This window comes from Narcine bancroftii, chromosome 7 (assembly GCF_036971445.1).
Source record: "Narcine bancroftii isolate sNarBan1 chromosome 7, sNarBan1.hap1, whole genome shotgun sequence".
Taxonomy (NCBI): Eukaryota; Metazoa; Chordata; class Chondrichthyes; order Torpediniformes; family Narcinidae; genus Narcine; species Narcine bancroftii.
In genome coordinates, this window is record NC_091475.1 from 99,577,409 (window position 1) to 99,597,632 (window position 20,224).

A 20,224-nucleotide genomic window follows, 5' to 3' on the forward strand; every position below is an offset into this window, starting at 1 on the left:
TCCTCTATCTTGACACTATTGTTTTGTTTCCTTGTATGCCATCTCTTTAGTTTTTACATTGGCTTTGACTTCCCTTGACAGCTACAGTTGTGACATTTTTCCATTTGAATATTTTCTCTTTTTGGTAAGTATCTATCCTGCACCTTCCAAATAATAGATTTTTTTTTGTTATTATCCAGTTAAAGCCTTTTTAATTGATAAATTAGGTCAAAGTTTAAGATTACTTAGACAGTCTGAAATAAAAATCTTGGTTACTAAAGGAGGTATAAATAAATTTATTTCAGAAATGTATAAATTACTTGAAAGGAAAATGTCCAAAACAAGTATTCATAAATCAAGATTAAGATAGGAAACTGATTTAGGTAGAACAATAGATCAAAATGATTGGAGAATGTTATGTAAAGATAATATGACTAAAATTATTTATGTAAGATGTATATTAGTACAATATATTTTTTGCATCAATTATATTTAATGCCTCAAAAATGAAAAAGATTTAATTTAATATCTTCAAAGTTATGTTTTTGATGTGATAAAGAGATAGGTTATTTTTTTTTCATTTGACTTGGCAGTGTAATAAAATTAAGTCGTTTTGGATACAAATTAAAGTATTTTTGGAGAAAATATTAGAGGTTAAACTTCCACTTGATCCAATGTTATTTTTGTTGGGAAATATAAGATGTTTAGTTTAAAATTAAAATTAGCTATCTATCAAATAGAATTTTTATGATTGGCTTTAGCTGTTTCAAAGAAATGTGTAGCTATTACTTGGAAGTCAGGTATGGATTTGGGGATGTAAAGATGGCATAACAAAATGAGATCTTGTATTCTTCTTGAAAAAGTAACATAGTTTAGGTGATAAATACTTTAAAAAAAATATGGAGCCCATATTTACAATATGTTGGTTTGAAAATTTAACCTCTCAATAGCTCGTACTGGTGGTGGTTCTCAGTTTCACAGCAGTTTATTTGAATTTATATATTTATTTGATAATTTCCTTTTCTTTGTTCTTTCTTAGGAGTACTTGGGAGGGAGGGAAGGAAGGGAAAGATTAGATTTATATACCCATGAATTTTCTTATACATATATAATTCATTATGCATTTGAATGATTTGAGGTTATTGCCACAAAGATCATTAAGGAATCATTAAAAATAGACAACTGTTTAGTTTAGTTTTAGTTTAAAGATACATTATGGAGACAAGTCCTTCCAGCCCATGAGCAGACACTGCCCAAATACAATCATGTAACCAAAAGGTATGGGAGAAGGTAAAGCTGAAGGGAGATACAAAGGAAAATATCCTTATTTCAAAAAAATCAACCAATATCTCATGGTTAAGCAACAATAATGTTAAAGATGCAAGAACCATTGAAAGTGAATCCACGTAATGATGAGCATTCCTTTCTTGTTGTTGATGACCATAGTGAATTACCCCTTTCTGGGAAAGATCCTTGAAAACTCCAATTACAAACTTAAATAATTTTTTTAGTGTTCAGCAAATAGTGAGGATGGATAATGAATTATTGTTCAAAAGTTATGCCCTCAGGAAGTTTGAAATTTATATAGATTTCAAACACAGCTACTCCCTGACTTGCGACCTATGCAACTTGACCATCCGCACATACCACCGAAAAATAAAGAAAAAATATAAAATTTACATGGATTATGTTGTATTTGACAAATGATAGCACAGATACAGGCCATATAAGAGCCAAAATGTGTGTACTTACCCTGTTAGTCAGTGTCCCAGGTCCATAGGCTGGGTGCAGCCATCTTGATTCATGCAGACATGTGCGAGTCTTCGGTTGGCATATGCACAGTGGGTTAGCATATTGGAGTTTGGTTGGCACATGCACAAATTCAATATTATTAGGGTGCATTACTCTCACACATGTGGCATCCAAACTCCAAGACGCGAATCCACTGTGCATGTGCCAACCGAACACTCGTGCAAGCATAGAGGAATCAAGATGGGCGCACCCAGCTTATGGACCCTGGGACCTCGCAACATGGGAAGCATGGACCTGAATGTAGAAAGGTTGATTGACAAATTCAGAAAGCTTTAAGGTGTTATCGGCAAATGTATGATGGAAAAAAAATTTGATTAAAATGTTTGCTCTAAGACTTTGGTACTCCATGCACACAGGAAAAATTCCAACTTCCATCCATTTTGAGATACAACTGACCCTTCGGTCTGAATTATGGTCATAAATCAGAGAGTACCTGTATCACAAAATCGTACCTCACTGCCTTTAAACCAAAGGAGACTGGAAATATGTAAATATGGAAGAAATCCCTGCAGTGCACTGTGATGCATAATTACGGAATGAAGAAGGTAACCATTTCCTTTGAAACTATGGAGCAAAGCCACACTTAATAACTGATATATTGCTGACTTCATACAATTTGCACAAAATATATTTGTGTGTATACAGAAGGGATAGCTAATATGACAGATAATCAATATTTTAGTCAGCATGAAAAAAATCGAGAACATAATTGAAGGAGGGATGTGGAGGCTTTGGAAAGGTTATAGAAGTTTACCAGGATCCTGAGTATTTTATAAGGTTAGTCACATAGGGTATGGACAAACTTGAATTGCTTTTTCGAGAGGCTACAAGGGTGGAGGGTAACCTGATGGAGGTGCATAAAATTAGGAAAGGCATTAATAGGTTCAGAACTCTTCCCCAGGGCAAAATCATTATACACTAGATGGCATGCATTTAAGATGGGCAAAAGTTTAAGGGGAGATGTGAAGGGCAAATATTTTACACAGAGAGTGATAGTTGTGTGAAATAGGCTGCAGAATAAATAGTGGTAGCAGATACAATAGAAGTGTTAAAGAGGGTGCTGGATAAACACAAGAATATGAAGGGGGTGGAAGTTATCTATCAAGTGCACACAGCAGATTTTGAATTTGATTTGGACATCATGTGCAACATAGACAAATATGATGAGGGGATGTACTGTTCTATGTTTTGTGAATATTGGAAGCTTTTGTGGTGAAACACATGTACTTCAGAACTTTGGCATTACAAACAAAACAGGATAGCTATCCAGGCAATCAACTAACTTCATGTGTTATGCAGCTATTTGAAGTAATCAGCATGAAAGCTCTGTGATCACAGCATGACATGGTTCATACAGCATTACATGAAACACATCAATCCTCAGTGCAATCAAAATACATTTATAGTGTAAGTGAATCCAAAGTGGAAAGCCTTGAGATCAAAGGGTACCCTCAGATCTGGAAATTGCTAAGCACTACTTATTATATGAGCAAAATCCTTTCTCATGTATGAAAGATTCTGTAGTGAAGTAACATAAAGGGCAAGATATTAAAAGATTTCCTAGCAATGTTATAAACCTGAGGATTTTGAGCTGTTCTCATCAAAGTATGACAAATAAATTAATAATGAGGCCAAAAACAAATTATGAGAGCAAACATGGTCGGAAAAATAAGAGTGAACAGTAAATGTTTCTGCAAATATGCGTGAATTTAAGTGCAGGTCTCCGACAATCAAAAATGGGAAAACTTGAAGGATAAGAAAATAGACCAATGGTTCTCAACCTTTTTGTTTCCACTCGCATACCACTTTAAGTATCCCCTATGCCATAGGTGCTCTGAGATCATTAAGGGTAAGGGATTGCTTAAGGTGGTATGTGGGTGGAAAGAAAAAGTTTGAAAACCACTCTTTTATTTGTACCTAATTGACTCATTATGTGCTTGGTTTCATAACTCCAAAGAAAATGGGCCAATGACAATTTTTCTCAAGCAAAATATTTCAGCAACAACTGGGTCCAGAGCAGTGATTCTCAACCTTCCCTTTCCACTCACATACTACCAATGGCATAGGGATTACTTAAAGTGGTATGCGAGTGGAAAGAAAAAAGGGTGAGAACCACTGGAATAGAATAACAATTGAAAAAAATAATTCAAAAAAGGCTAAATTTCTCATAAATGTTAGAGAACCATGAATCTAATGAAAGTGAGGAACTAAAGGAAAAATCCTTTAAATAATATACACAACCAGCTCCTCCACAAAAATCTAACACCCCTCCTTAGTTAGAGACCTCTATTCAAGACCACTATCCCCAGTTCACCATCTTCATTAAAATTCCTTTAACCCACTAATCCATCCACAAGACCACCTATCTACCCTCTCTGTAGCCTGCTTGCCAATCTAGCACAACTTCATCCCTCATCTCCTACCCAAGCAAGCAAATCCAGCCCTAACATTGCTCCCACTCCTAGGCTTTCCCCAACATTGCTCCACCTCTTGACTGGCCAACATTGCTCCCACTCCTTACCTGCCCCAACATTTCTTCGACTTTCCCCACATTGTTCCCACCACTAGCCTTCTCCTTCCACTAATTCCTGCTCTATGTCCCAAATACCGAATGCAGTCCAATCTCTCTTCTAATTCTAGGCAGCTACTTTAAATCTATTTTAATTTAAATTTCCAATCCATTATGCTTAATCATTTCTTTTCTAAATATTTATCCTTATTTTAAGCTATCTTGAATAATTTTGTGCTTTCAAAGTAATATTCTCATCCTGAACCTACTTATTGGGGATGAATCCTTATAAATGATACAAGCCATTATTTTACATGCATGACATTTGGAATTCTTTCATCTAACTTGGCCTGCACCTCATCCATAAACTAACTCCATGATTCAGGACTTTTCTTCATTTCTCCTTTATTTTCATTACCATATCACTGTAGGAACTGTGGTTGAACTTTCTAGCATTCTTTTGAGTATGTTCTCCTGCCCTTCTGTTTCTTCAAGTAATCTGAAACATGACTTGGCATGCTCTTCATATTGAAGTCTTAATATCATTACAGCACCTGAAAACAAGCACCACTGGCTTGGGAGTGACTATTTTGAATAGTAATAGACAATTCCTTTCTTGCTATTTTTATTGATATATTAAACATTTCATTTCAACGAGTACATTGCTTATTGCAAGGAACCATGTTCAAGTGCTTGTATTAATATTACAGTAAAAGTCTCATTGCAGTATTTTGAGAAATGGAAATTCATCCTTATTGAATACATAAATAACTACCAAAAATTTGAGGTATTCGGTAGAAGTTCACTCTCGCAGAGTTTATATAAAATTATAAATCCAATCTGTATTCAGAGTATGAGTTTGCCAACAACAAAGAATGCCGGATGTTAGTTCACAGTTGGGACATCGCTTAAGGGATTTGTTTTGGAAACTTGACAAAGTAATTTCTTCCATTGATACTTGTTCAACTTCATCAAACAAATTAACATACATTTGTAGTTTATTAAAGCAAGAACTTTTTTCTCTTCTGTCTACAATATAATCAGAATTCCATAGCTAATAGACTGCGCATACAGCGGGGCATTATTATTAAGAGAAAAACTTTTCATAGGTACACATCTCTACACACAACATGCAATTCAATGAAAAAAGAGGCATGCGTTATAGAAAACCATGAAATGGATGGTTTCTAGGCATGCAAATCTTTCCATAATATGGACTACACTGCCAACAGGTTCACAGTCAAAAGAAACTAACCTTAACGTTAAAAAAACACAGTAAAAATTAAAAAAATGTAACAGTACAGCCCTATATAGGCATATTATTCCTCCGCCTAACACTTCCCAACCTTTAAGTCTATAACCCATTTTTCATACATCATGTTCTATCAAAGTATTTGAATGCCCCTTTTGTATCAGCCTCCACCACCATCCCTGCCAATGCATTCTAGGGACCCACCACTCTCTGTATATATAAAAAACCTACCTTTGACATCTCCCCTAAACTTTCCTCCACTCACCTTAAACAGATGTCCTCTGGAATTGGCCTATTCACCCTAGGTAAAGGGTGCTGACTGTCTGCCCTATCTATGCTTCTCATAATCTTGTACACCTCAATTAAGTCTCCTCTTATCCTTTGTTGCTCCATAAAGAAAAAAGCCCTATTGGACGAAAGAGTTCAACATTGAACAAAATATCAACACTTTAATAATTAAATGGAATATTTTACATGTTTTAGTTATCAGGCCCCTATTAACAGTTTGATATCAACTCTTTTACAGAAATATTGCAGATTCTTTGTGATGGTTTGATCTGGTATGACTGGGTCACAAACATGGAGTGAAAGCATGTTTGATTCTTTTCATGTCTTATTTCAACTGATGCTGTGTATTAAATTCTAGTTTCTTCATAGTTTCCAGTCTGTCCAGAGATTTACTTGAGCCAGGACTGCACTGTCAGCAATATTTCAATCATTTGTCATGTGCATAGTTTAACTTTCCAGCTTTATGACTCATGACATTGTAAATATTATGAGAATATACTCATATATTCAATTAAGGTGGTCAAGGAAGAATGTAAAGGAGTTACTGCTGCCATGGTTTAACAGGAAGGTGGCATGCCAGGACTACTAATTTTTCTCTTAGCATTTAGGGTGGCAATGAACCAAGAAAATGCTGATGTGCATTGTAAATATTTTCACATCCTATTACACTTACATAATGATCTTTGGTCTATAAAATTGAAAGCTAAAATGCAATGTACGATTGCAGGTGTATCAACTGTCTCCATGATTGTGAATCTTTGCTCCTATTCCCCCCCTCCCCCCCCCCCCTCTCACCTCTCTCTCTGGAGTTCCAGTTTGGTGATTTAGCTCTGGATTCACATCCTTTAGTTATTGGCTTTATAATAATAACAAGCAGACATTACAAGGAAAGAGACAGAATTAAGAAAGCATATTATCTTAGTTAATTTCAAAGGTAGCAGCACCAGCTAATTCTATTCCCTGAAACCACCTACTTAGGCCAGAATCTGTCAGGATGAATGAGTAATTACTCACACTACAGTAATTGGCACATACATTCACAACAGTATTCCCTTCAGGGAAGGAAAAAAGATAGACAATGTATTCTTCTATTTATATTTTTAATGAAGTTAGCTCCTATCTGTTGGGAAATGTTTTTGTTTTAGTGGCATATATTATGCCCTGAGAGATTTAACACTTTGGGCTTTTGCTTCTACCCTGGCCCACTTGGGTGATTTATTCTACAGGACAGCTCAATGTCCCTTGGAGCGGTTCTATTATTTCTTTGCAATTCAGTTCTTCAAGCTAACCTTGATATAGATGTGGAAGTGCCAGTGTGAAAAGTTAAAAGAATTGCTTGGGCTCCATGAAGCATCACTATCTAGCAAACGTTTGGGGCATATGTCTTCATGAAACATCAGTCAACAACCATTCAGTCTGAATCTTTACAGCACATCTTATGCTTAAGAATTCAGTAGAGACAGAATTGGTGCTCAATAACATGGCAGAAGTTTTACATACTTCACAATTTTCACTTCTAATGAATTTATTGGATCATATTAAAAAAAAAAACAAGTTTCCATTTCATCTTAATGCACAAGTGCTAGGAAAAATCAACTGTAACACAGCATTCTTTGTAGCAAAGATATATAACCAAAGTTTCAGTCCTGAGCCTCTCTTCAAAGTATGAGCAAAAAACAGGCAGGTGCCTGAATATAAATGTGAGGTGTGAGGGGGAGGGGGATTGTGATGTTTCTTTTACTGGAAAAAAGAAACTTGGATCCTTTTGTATTAATTATATTTTATTAATAACCCATGACCTGTGGGGCATCCATTTTGCATCTAACCCAAGGTAGAACATTCATCTCCGACTCCCTCTAGTGGTCAGGAGGTTTACCAACTCCCAATCACCACATCCCCTTTCCTTAAGATGTTCAATCTAGCAACATTACATGGTAATATTGTATTAATTTCAATTTAATGTTAAACACAGACATAAACACCAATGTCAGCAGCACAAACTTTTAAGTGTGCATTTCTTTTTCTTTTAGAGATTCAGTCTGTCGGGTACTTTGCAAATGTGTTTGGATCTTCTCATGTGCCAGCTCCACTGGTCCACTTCTGTCTAGCACTGGTGGTGTACAGGCTAGATATTTTTCATTTGCCTGTTCTTTCAGCGTCACTTGCGTTTTCAGCAGACTCTTTCGATTCCTCCTCAGTATTTGACCATCTTCTGTACTGACAGTGTAGGGTCTTGGATTTACTTCCTCCAGAACAGTAGCCTCCTTGCCCCAGGTGATGGAATCTCCGTGTCTCACTGTGTCATATTGTGCCAGTGGCCTGAAGCTTCTTGCTGACTTGTCATAGTTTGCTTTTTGTCTCCTTTGCAGATGCTTTTGTTTCCATTTGACATCTCTGTCCTTGTTTGGGTCTGCAGAGTAGGGAAATGTGGTGTGTAGTTTTCATCTCATCAGGAGCTCAGCAGGTGACATGACATGTTCAAATGGTGAAGTTCTGTAACTCAATAGAGCTAGGTAAGGATCTGATTCACTGTCCTGTGCTTCCTTAAGCAGCTGTTTAACTATGAATTTACCAATGAAATTGATTATTCCCAGCACTCTCAATATGCCCTTTTTGTCAGTGGGTCTGGGCATCTCTAGAATTGCTTTCACCTTGCTCTTGTCTAGTTCCATACCTGCCTCTGAAAGTTTATCTCCTGGAAAGGTGATTTCCTTCACAACAAACTGATATTTTGCTATGTTTAATTTTAATCCATATTTCTGAATGTGTTGTAGCACATTGATGAGCCTTTCATTGTGTTGCTCCTGTGTGGATCCCCAGAGGATCATGTCATGCATGTGTACATACACCCCATTTATGCCTTCTAAGATGTGCTACATTGTCCTGTGGACAACTCCAGGAGCTGAGGAAATTCCAAAACAATGTATTGAATGTAAAATATTTTGTGTTCTCTTTGTGCAGTTTTATTTGCTAGAAACATGTGATGTATCCAATTTAGTGAAAAACTTTGCACCAGCCATCTCACTTGTAATTTCATCCCTGGTTGGAATCTGATAATTTTCTTTCTTTATATGAGCATTTAAGTCTTTTGGGTTCATGAACATGGTAGGTCACCGTTTTTCTTTTGGCCACATACCATTGAATTCACCCATTCTGTGGGCTCCTCTACTTTCTTTAATACCCCTTGTGATGTCATTTGGTTGAGTTCCTGCTTGAGCATTTCTTTTAGTGGTCCTGGAACCCGACTTCGGGCATGCACTACTGGCCGTGTGCCCTTTAACTGTATTTTATAGGTGATTGGGAAATTAATCCAGTATTTCCTCTACATTCTCTTGTGCATAGGTGCTGTTAATGCAGTACACCCTCTTTACTAGGCCTTGGTTTTCACATGCTTTGTCACCAAGCAGTGAGTGATGAACACTTGGGAATACTACAGATATGAGGTGGTACTCTTTATCTTAATTTTCACCTTGAGTCTACATGTGCCTTTCATGTCAATGCACTGTCCATTGTAGGCCTTGAGCTGAACCGGATTTAGATGGATGAATGGCTTTACCTTCATTGTCCTGATGTTGCACTCACAGATCAAATTGGCCTTTGCCCCTGTGTCCAGCATGAAAGGAATATATGCTCCATTTACATCCAATGGCTTCGTCAACTTGTCCTGCTTGGCTGTTCAGTGCCTGTTGGATTGAAAACTTCCTGTGTTACCTGTTCACAAATAATTCATCACTGATGGCAGTTTCTTCTATAGTGTGTTCACTTCTGTTTTATTTCCCTTTGGAAAAACATTGCTTTTCATACTGATTCTGTCCTTTGCACTTGTTACAGACTTTTCCATAGGCTGGGCATTGTTTTGGAGTATATTGTGCCACATTGTTTACAATTAAATGTCTCTCTGTCTTTTTGTTGTTTCCTATATTTCATTGTCTGTTTATGTGTGCATCTAGACACTGTAACAGCAGTTATGCCACAAACGAGCCTGCAGCTGACGTGGACATTTACCCCCTCCATAAATCTTCGTCCGTGAAGCCAAGCCAAAGAGAAAAATAATATTTCATTGTCTGTTTATGTGTGCATCTAGACACTGTAACAGCAGTTATGCCTTCATTTTCACTAGCCCGTGCCCTCTCACTGAATGTTTACATGTGCTGCAGAGCTAATTCATTGGCATGGCATATCTTCACTACTCTAGCTAAGGTAAGCTCCATCACTCATAGCAAACTCTCTTTCAGTTTCTTGTCAATAATTCAAACACAATTTGATCATGGTTCATTGAATCTTTGGGCAATCCAAAATTGCACATTCTTGCTTTCACTTCCAATCTGTTTAAAAAAAAGTATCGTAGCTCTCTGCCTCCTGCTGCATGCATGAGCAAAGCATGTACCTCTTGAAAGTTTCATTTTTCTTTGGTGAGCTGTGCTCATCAAATATTTCGATAACCTTGCGGAACTTGCCCTGGTCATCTGCCTTGACAAAAACAAATATGTTGAAAACATTTAGTGCTTGAGGTCCCATCACTGAAATTACCAGTGCAATATTCCCTGCATCCGGTTTACTATTGAGTCCACTGACTTGCAGATACAGCATGAATCATTGTTTTAACAACTGCCACTTATGATCAACATTCCCAGTCCAATTCACACCATCAGAGGGCTTCACACATTTAATATCTCCTACTGATACTGACTTCTGGTATCATATGATGTTTCTTTTCTTGTAATAAAGAAATGGGTTCTTCTGTACTCATTATATTTTATTAACAATTCACAACCCCATTGGGGTGTTCATTTTGAATCTAAACCCAGATAGAACATTTGTCTTTAACTCTCTCTAGTGGTCAGGAGGATCACCAACTCCCCGATACCACAGAGCAACAGAGAAATGGTCAGAGGTGGTGAGAAGACCAAAAAAAGGCTGGGAATTAAAAATGGAGGAGATAGGTCTCTGTTGAGTTTCTCCAACACTTTTGTTTATTAAACTACAATCACAGCATCTGCAGACTTTCTTGTTTAAACTAATTTCATCTGTATTTTGTTTTGTACTTTCAGCAAAGACTAAGTTTCACATGCGCCACTTTTCATTCTCCCAACCCAACTCCCGTCACTATTAATGTTATTTGAACATAACCTATAAACTTAAAAAATTACCACGTAAAAAAATGTAACAGCCAAAGTGAAAAAAATAATTTCCCTCAGAGCACATAGGAAAAATATAACATTCATTTTAGCTGCAGGGGCAGATTGAGAAAATATGAAGGAATCCAGGCAATGAAATGAAATAACTCACACTTGGTCCCTTTATCTGAAATCGTTTCATTGAGTTCAGCCAACTCATCTGTGCCAAACTTGTGCTTACCCAAACCCTAAGATACTCACATCTTAACTATTTTTTTAGCCACAGACAAGTTGGTTCACATGCCTCAAGAAAGAAAGAGAGTGGGCTGAACTGAATCCATGAGGAATAGGTCTTTTCACCATTGTATATTGCTCATGAGGATTAGGAGATTTTCCTCTATGTCTTGAAGATTCCCTACAACATATTCCCCCATGGACTTTTTTGCTGTTCGCATTCCCATATGCTCCACTTTAGCAACCATCATATTTTAATTTCATAACTCCAGATGCCTTGAAATTTGGACTGGCTTTCCCAATTCGACAACTTCTTTCCACGATCAAGAGCCACAGCTATCTTAGGTGATTGGAGATCCAAAAGGATTTAGAAGTTTAGGTGCAGGATTCTCTGCAGGTTTAACATGCAGGTTGAGTTGGCATAAGGAAGGCAAATGCAATGTTAGCATTAATTTAGATTAGATTAGAATATGAATGCATGGATGAAATGCTGAGGTTTTATGAGGCATGAATCAGACCACATTTGGTGCATTTTTGGGGGATCTTGGCCTGATTTCTAGGGAAGGATAGGCTGTGTTTTTACGAGAACGATTCTGCAGATGGAGGGTTATTGTATGAGGAGTCTTTGATAGCTCTGTGACTATACTTACTGGACTTTAGAAGGATGGGGCAAGTTTAATTGAAACTTAATGAATAATGAAAGGACTGGATAGAGTGGACATAGAGAAGATGTTTCCAGTGATATGAGATTCTAGGACCTGAGTGCTCAGCCTCAGAACAAATGGATGTCCCTATAGAACAGAGATAAGGAGAACTTTTTTTAAGACAGATGAAGGTAAATCTGTGGAATTTGTGGCCATGGATGGCTGTGCTGGTCATCATTGAATATATTTAAAGTGGAAGTTGATAGGCTCTTGATGAATAAGGTTGTCAAAAGTTATATGGAGAAGGCATGAGAATGGTTATGAGGAAAAATATATCAGAATCAGAATTTATTGACATTAAAAAAATCATGAAATTTGGTGTTTTGCAGCAGCATCCAACTTGTAACATTCATTTTATACCATCTTACTGCATCACTGTAAAAAAAAAATAGTATTTGAGAAATAATTATTAATTATTGTGCCGCTGAGTGCTCTTTTCTAGGCTCCAGTACCTTTTCCCCAATGGTAGCAAATGGAAGAGGTGTTGGGGGGGTGTTTGAGGATAGAGGCTGCTTTCTTAAGATACCTCCTCGTGTAGATATTCTTGATAGAGTGAAATCTGGTGCCTGTAATGTGCAGACCAAGTTAACATCTCTTTGCAGTTTACTCTTGTCTTGAGAGCTGATGCCTCCATACCAGGCAGTGATGCAACCGGTCAGAATACTCTCCATGGTACATCTGTAGATGTTTACAAGAGTCTCCAGTGACATGCTAAATCTCATCAGACACCCAACAAAATATAGCCTTCCTTGTGATTGCATCAATGGGATGGCTCCAGGAGAGATTCTTGGAGATGTTGACTCCCAGAAATTTGAAGCACTTGACCGTCTCCACTATTGACTTCCTCCGGAAATCCACAATCATCTCCTTGGTTTTGTTGACATTGAGTGCAAGGTTGTTTTTATTGCATTATTCAACAAGCTGATCTATCTCCCTTCTGTCTGCTTCCTCATTGCCATCTGTGATTCTGCCAAGTACTGTGGTGTCATCAGCAAACTTGTAGATGACATTGGAATTGTACCTGACCACACAATTATGGGTGTATAGCGAGTAGAACAGTAGGCTGAGCATCCATCCTTGGAGTGCTCCTGTGTTGATAATCTGTGAGGAGGAGACATTATTTCCAATTAGTCTTCTGAAAGTCAAGGATCCAGTTGCAGAGTAGGGTACAGAGGCCTAGAGTTTGTTGCTTCTTCACCAGCACTGAGGGAATAATGGTATTGAAGGCTGAGCTGTAGTCAATGAAGAGCAGCTTTATGTATGAGTGGTTGTTTTCTAAATGATCCAGAGCTGAGTGGAGAGCCAGCGATTTTGCTTCTGTTGTGAAGTAATTGTGATGATAGGCAAATTGCAGTTTGTCAAGATCTTTGCTTAGGTACGTTTTAGTTCTGGCCATGACCAGCCTCTCAAAGCATGTCATCACTGTAGAAGTTAGTGTTACTGGGTGGTAGTCATTGAGGCCACCCAACTACTCTTCTTGGGTACCAGGATGATTGATGGTCTTTTGAAACAGGTTGGGACCTCCAAATATTGTAATGAGAGGTTGAAAATGTCTGTGAACACTTCGGGTGGTTGGTTGGTGCAAATTTTCAGTAGCATGCCAAGAACACCTTCAGGGCCTGTTGCCTTGTGAGGGTCCATCAGCTTCGATTTGAATGGCAGAGCAGACTCTATGTGATGAATTGTCCAGTTGAGCTCCTAGGTTTTACAGCAACTGGGGTCTCACTATCTGGTTTATCTTCTACATAAAATCAGTTATTCCAGCCAATGCAAATGTACAATTCTAATGCAGCAGCAAATGATTATGATCTCACCTTCATTCTTGTTACTGATTAACCTCCACACTATTTCCTCCTTCCTGCATGCTTGTTGCTATTTCTAGTGCACTCTGACCCTCAGAAATGAAAGTGAAAATGGTCACTATGATCTAGTCACACTGACCTAAATATTGGCAAGAACATTTCCACTCATTTATCACATTTTGCAATGTTGCTTTCCTTCAATTTTTTTAACTTAATTGTCATAAATTGCTTAAGAATACTAATTAAAATAAATAGAGCTGTGGATAAGGGACAACCTTGTCTGCTGGATCTCGCCAATTGAAATGAAGTGGACATTTGCCCATTAGCTACTGCTTTTGCTTTAGGGTTATTATAGAGTGCCTTAATCCAGTTTATAAAGGTTTGACCAAGCCCAAATTTATCTAGCACTTTAAACAATAAGTCCCACTCCAGTCTATTGAACACTTTTTCTGCATCTAGATCCATTGCTACACTCAGATCTTTCCTACACTCAGATCTTTCCTTCTTTGTGCTAAGGATGTAATACTAATTAGCCTAGTACATTGTCTGTCGATTGACTTTTTTTCATGAATCCTATATGATACGTTTATTAATTTAGGCAATAATTCAGAAACTATTTGCCAATAGGTTTGCAAGAATTTTTTAGCCTGCATTTAATACTGAGATATGATGAGGGTTTTAAAGGAACTGCAAAAGGAAACTTGTAGATGACATTGGAATTGTACCTGACCACACAATTATGGGTGTATAGCGAGTAGAACAGTAGGCTGAGCATCCATCCTTGGACTGCTCCTGTGTTGATAATCTGTGAGGAGGAGCTCTTTCTTTTTTTGGTATTACAATAATTACTGCTGTCAAAAATGAATCTGGAAGAGTATGAGTTGTTGATGCTTGATCTAACATTTCAATAAAAATGGGAATCAATACATCTTTAAAGTCTTTCTAAAATTCATGTGGGAAGCCATCTTCTCTCAGGGACTTGTTACTTTATAGTGATTTGTCAAAGTAGCATTAGCTGTGGCAAGGAAGTATATTATAATGACTTGGAAATCAGATGCATATTTTGGTATGGAGAAATAGAATGCAGAAATTCAAAGTTGTATTCCTTTGGAGAAAATAACATAAAATTCAAGAAATAAATGTTACTTTTTTTTGCAAATTTGGAGCCCATACATGTAGAGTTTAGGGGTAAAAATATGAAAACATACTTCCAGCTTCTTGAGACCTGTATTAATCTTCTTCCCTAAAATGACTGTACAAACACTGTGGGATTGCAGTGTGTGAATTGATCCTTCGAGCAATCCAGAAACTATTTTCTTCTTCTTTCTTTTCTATACCTCCTATAAATATTTATCTCATTTATATTTTTCCATATAGTTTTTGTGCCGGGTGGGGGGGGGGGGGGTATAGGGAGGGATGGATGGGCAGGAGGATGAGGGCGAGGTAAAAACCATCATGTAATCATTGTAACTTCATAAATTTAATCATTACTGTTTTATTTAAATGTTTAGTAATTACATTTATGGAAAAAAAAATAAATGAAGTATTCAAATATAAAAGTCTACTAATTAAAGTTGACCTGCAGTTAAATGTGGCCAGATATTTCAAAATTCTTTTTTCCATGATCTCCCAAAGCTCTCCCTATCACATTCTTGACCTACTCACCTTACCAATTTTCCAAGGCAGACACCACTTCCAAGTTTAAATTGTATAAACCTGTCTCTAGTTGTGTGTCATGAAATTCAACTTCTTGGATTTTTTTTAAAAATGAGGATACAAATTACTTCCAATATTTAGCAGGAAATTATATACTAGTTCGTAACTGACCACATTCAGCAATGTAACTTACTGCAGTAACTTAAACTATCCAATTAAATTAAGATACATTAATTTACCATTTTAAAACTTGCCAATGAGAAACCTAACACTTTTTATAGACTTTAGCCTAAAACAGGGAAATGTTTAGTTGGAAAATAGTAAGTAAATCCAAAGTTGCAAGAGGGAATAACAAGAGACTGCAAAGTATAAATTAATTTATGAAAAAATCTAAACACAGCAATTTTGTACGAAAACACTATACATAATATAGAACTATAGAACTATAGAACACTACAGCACAGAAACAGGCCCCTTCGGCCCTTCTAGTCTGTGCCAAACCATTTTTTGTAGTCTAGTCCCACTGACCTGGACACAGTGTGTAACCCTTCATACCTCTCCCTCTCCCATCCATGTTCTTGTCCAAATTCTTCTTAAATTTTAAATTGAGCACACATTCAGCTTACAGCTCATTCCACACTTCCACCACTCTCTGTGTGAAGAAGGTGGCATGTGAATGGGAAGGGAAGGTTGAGAATCACTGCTCTTGACCCAATTGTTACTGAAATATTTTGCTTGAGAAATTTTTTTTTGGCCCATTTCCTTTAGAGTTATAAAACTGTGCATGTTGGTGCACATAGTCAATTTGGTGTAATTAAAAGTGGTTTTCAAACTGTTTCTTTCCACCCACATACCACCTTAAGCAATCCCTTACTAATCACAGAGCACCTATTGCATAGGGAAAACTTAAAGTGGTGTCTGAGTGGAAAGAAAAAGTTGAGAACCATTGGCCTAATGGTTATCAGGAAGACTCATATTCTTTCTCATTGTTTCTCCCTTCCCCATCACCACTGCACATATTGGAGCAGAAAGTAAGTACAGTTTAAATTAGAAAATGTTAATGTAACGCATCTCGCTTTTAAAAAAATTAGCACAAAAAATGAAAGCTTATTTTAGGGGAGATGCTCCAGAACAATTGATGCATATGTAAAACTAGAATTTATTAATATTTATTTCAACATGAAAAGAGAATCACTGCATTATCGTATGCTATCTTAAACTAATAGCATATATTTTTAAGGCTTATCAATTTTCAATTCTGTCAAGCATAATGACAATATAGTGCAGCTACTTCCAATCTTCTAAAATATATTGTCCCTCACTTTGTTAGAAAGCTGTCCCAATGAAAATATGCTATTAAAATGTCTAGTTTTACAGAAATTACAGCATGTATTTTAATTTCACACTCAGAATATCACATTGACCTCAATGACGTGCCAGTGCGAATGGTATCTCTCAATCTCAGGCTATTTACAATGCCACAAAAATAATTATTCAGCGCGAAACTGCCCTGCTTATCTTTATCCTCCACCTGAGAAAGGGCATGCTGCTGGAGCAAACTGTTCCATCCACTTCGAGTATTGGGGAGTGGTTAAACACAATCAAAGGAGAAAAGAGAATTCCAATGGTAGTCGTGGCTGCGGCTCAAATTAGACCAAGGATAATTATAATAGAATTTACCACTAGGAGTGCTATAGATTCATGCCAAAGTTCAGTTCTGAAACAATTAACCCTGTTACACTTAGCACTTAACAATTAACCCTCTTTTACACTTAGCACTTAATTAGTGAATAATTTTAAAAAAAGAACATTTAACATATGGTGAAAAATTGATCAGTTTTAAAATCAGTCGCTCTCTCTCAGCAAAGTTTTACCTCTATATTTTTAGGTGCAGGGGAAAGGATAGTTTCAGAGTCACTTTTGGAGATATTGGATGATATCTGTTATGCTAAACCAACAATGTAATTCATTGAAAAAATAATTTCTTATAAAGGAGCAAAGAGAGACTGAATGTCACAAACCATGATGGTGCTGGCTTGTTATGCACAGCTGAAGAGATTAAAGGCAGATGAATGAGGACAGAGGGAAGAAAATGCTGGAAATAGCCAGTAGTCCAAGCAGCATCTGTGAAAAGAGAAAATTGGGTTAACATTACAGACTGATGACCTTTTGTTGGAACTGGCTACTTTAGACACAAAGTGGAAAGGTTTGTTATGTGATTTTGTTGCATTCAATGTTCAGTTCTAAAGGGTGCAAAATGATTGATTGGCAAATGAAATGTCTTTGCCACTTTTCTTCCAAGATTGCCCGCCTTGAAGAAGTTCTGTTCTGTTGAGGGGTCTTCAGTTTGAAACAGTAACTATTTCTCTTTCCACATATTTTGCCTGACCTAATTGTCTCCAACATTTTCTGCTTCTAGAATTTGGAAGAATGCAGGTCCGAGCATGATGCCAGTCTAAATGTATCCTATTTGTTAATACAAGGTCCAAATCCTTCTATTCACTGCTTGTTCAAGTGTTGGTCAAAATATTTCTTAAAAAGATATTATCATATCTGCTTTTACCATCTCCCCTGGCAACATGTTCTGGGCAATTATCATCTCTGTGTTTAAAAACTTTCTTCACAAATCCTCTTTAAATTTTTCCCATTTTGCTTTAAATTTATGGTCTCTTGTATTTGACATTTTCACCCTGAGAAAAAGACTCTGGGCTTCTACCCATTTATGCATCTCAGAATTTTAACGACTTCCATCAGATCAGGCTGTCTCCTATGCTCCAGTAAAAACAACCCAGGTTGTTTGTCTAACCTTTCCTTATAGCTAAACACTCCAATCCGGCAATTTGTTTGGAATCTCTTTTGCACCCTCTCCTTTGCCTTCTTCCTGATGTGTGGCAATCAGAACGGGAAAATACTCCAAATGTGGCTGAACAAAAGCTTTATAGAGTAAGATCACCATTATCTGGAATTCAAGCGAACAGCAGCCTCAAGCAACTGACAAACAAAAAGGATAGCAAAAATTAAATAGGTAAATAATACAAAAGTTTAAAATTGGTGCCCTCTAGAAGTCAGTTCACCGATCACATCACATAATCAAGCAACAGGAAAATTTGCTTGTCCAGCATCTACCAATCCCCATAGGTGCCAGACACCAGGATTTTACTTACAAATTTTTGACAACTTTTTTTTAACCAGTGCATGGCCAATGAAGGCAAGTATACTGTATGCCTTCTTGACTATGCTATTCACTTTTGGGAATCTATGGATTAACACCCCAAGATCCCTCTCTTCAGCAATGCTTCTGAATGAGCTACCATCTGCTATACACTTGCATTTTACTTCCATGATTTACCGAATATAAATAAAACCTGTCCTTAAAATGCATGGCTCAACTGCCTATGGTTTTCTGTGTTATCGCAAATTTCCTTTTTACACAAAGGAACAACATTGGCTATTTTCCAGTTGTCTGGCACCTTGCCTGGCTAGAAAAGAAACAACGATCTCTCGTCAAGCCCCAATAATTTTTTTCCCTTAGTTCCTAAGAATCTTGGGATAAATCCCACCAGGTCCTGGGTACTTTAATGTCCTTCTTTTTAATATCAATATGCCCTAGAATATCAACATATGCCTCCCTGATCCTATTATCATTCATGTCCTTTTCTTTGATGAATACTGATGCAAGGTACTAATTTATTATCTTCTCTGGCTCCAGGCATATATCGAGTGGATTGAGCCTTTACAGAATATATGTAAAAGTACCTTGGGATTCTCTGTAATACTACTTGCCAAAGGCATTTCATGGCCCATTTTAGCACGGTTGATTACTTGTTTAAATTGGAATGAAACAATAATGCTGGCAGATGCTTTTGTTGTGGTTAACTCACAAAAGTGCTGGACAAACTTAGCAAGTCCTGCAGTGTCCATGGGAGGCAAAGATATATAACCAATATTACGGGCCTGTGCCTTTTGTCAAGGCATGAGCAAAAAGCAGACTGGAAGGCATGTGAATAAAAAGGTGGAAAAGATAAGGAAAGAGAGGAGATAGAGGAGTATAGCCAAGAAGCCATAGTCAACATGAATAGGAGGCCAGGAGAGAAAACCTGAGAATTGGGTGGGGGGGGGGGGGAGTAGCTCTAGGCATTTTCATAGTCATTCTCCGCATGAAGGCCGGCTAAAAGCCAAATTAAAAGGTATTTCTTACCTTTTTTATGTGGGCCCAGAAAAGATTCTTTGATGTCCCCTTTCAACCTGGAGGTGGCTGGGGAACATTGATGTGGCGTTCAGGAGGCATGGCTTCTGGTACCATGACACCATATATATGCGCAGAGCAATGCCTACTTTAATACCCATAATCCCCCATGCAGCTGGAACTGCTCTGCATTTCCCAGAATGGTTTCCGCTGCATGGGGGGTTATGGGTAGGGTAGACAAGCATTGCTCAGTAGCGTATTGTGCCGACAAGTGGCCCCAAAGGCTGAAGTCGCCCAGTAAGGTGCCGGAGGCTGGAGCACCGGCGGGACTGTCACAGTCCACTGCAGCCATCCCCTGATGGCCCAGCACCCCCTGCTCTGATGGCCCCCATCCCCCGCCACTGTCCTGAGGGGGCCATGGAGGGAGAGGGGTGACAATGACACTATGACATCATCAGCCTGCCCCTAGCCAGCTGCTTGCATTCATGCTAGGTGGTAGAGCACAATGCTCTGCCATTGACCCTTCCCCAGAGAGGGAGCCAGCCAGGGAGCATTCGTGGGGGTAATTCACCCAATGTAAGGGCATAGAATCTACTCTCAAGCCTACTGTGAATCAGGGCTGGAGGAAAGGAGACAGAGGGATAGGAAAAAGGAGAGTCAGGATGGGAGGGGGTGCTAATGGAAA

The 20,224-nt window shown here is 37.8% G+C and overlaps 1 long non-coding RNA gene across 1 annotated transcript; it reads right to left on the bottom strand.

Moving 5' to 3' along the window:
- Positions 1 to 1,185: 1,185 nt before the first annotated feature.
- Positions 1,186 to 19,923, bottom strand: LOC138739914 (uncharacterized). The gene is made up of 3 exons (XR_011342553.1): positions 19,552 to 19,923; positions 17,375 to 17,477; positions 1,186 to 1,275 (listed from the first exon to the last, which is right to left on the bottom strand). It is a non-coding gene; the product is annotated as an uncharacterized lncRNA (long non-coding RNA).
- Between the last annotated feature and the right edge of the window lie 301 nt (positions 19,924 to 20,224).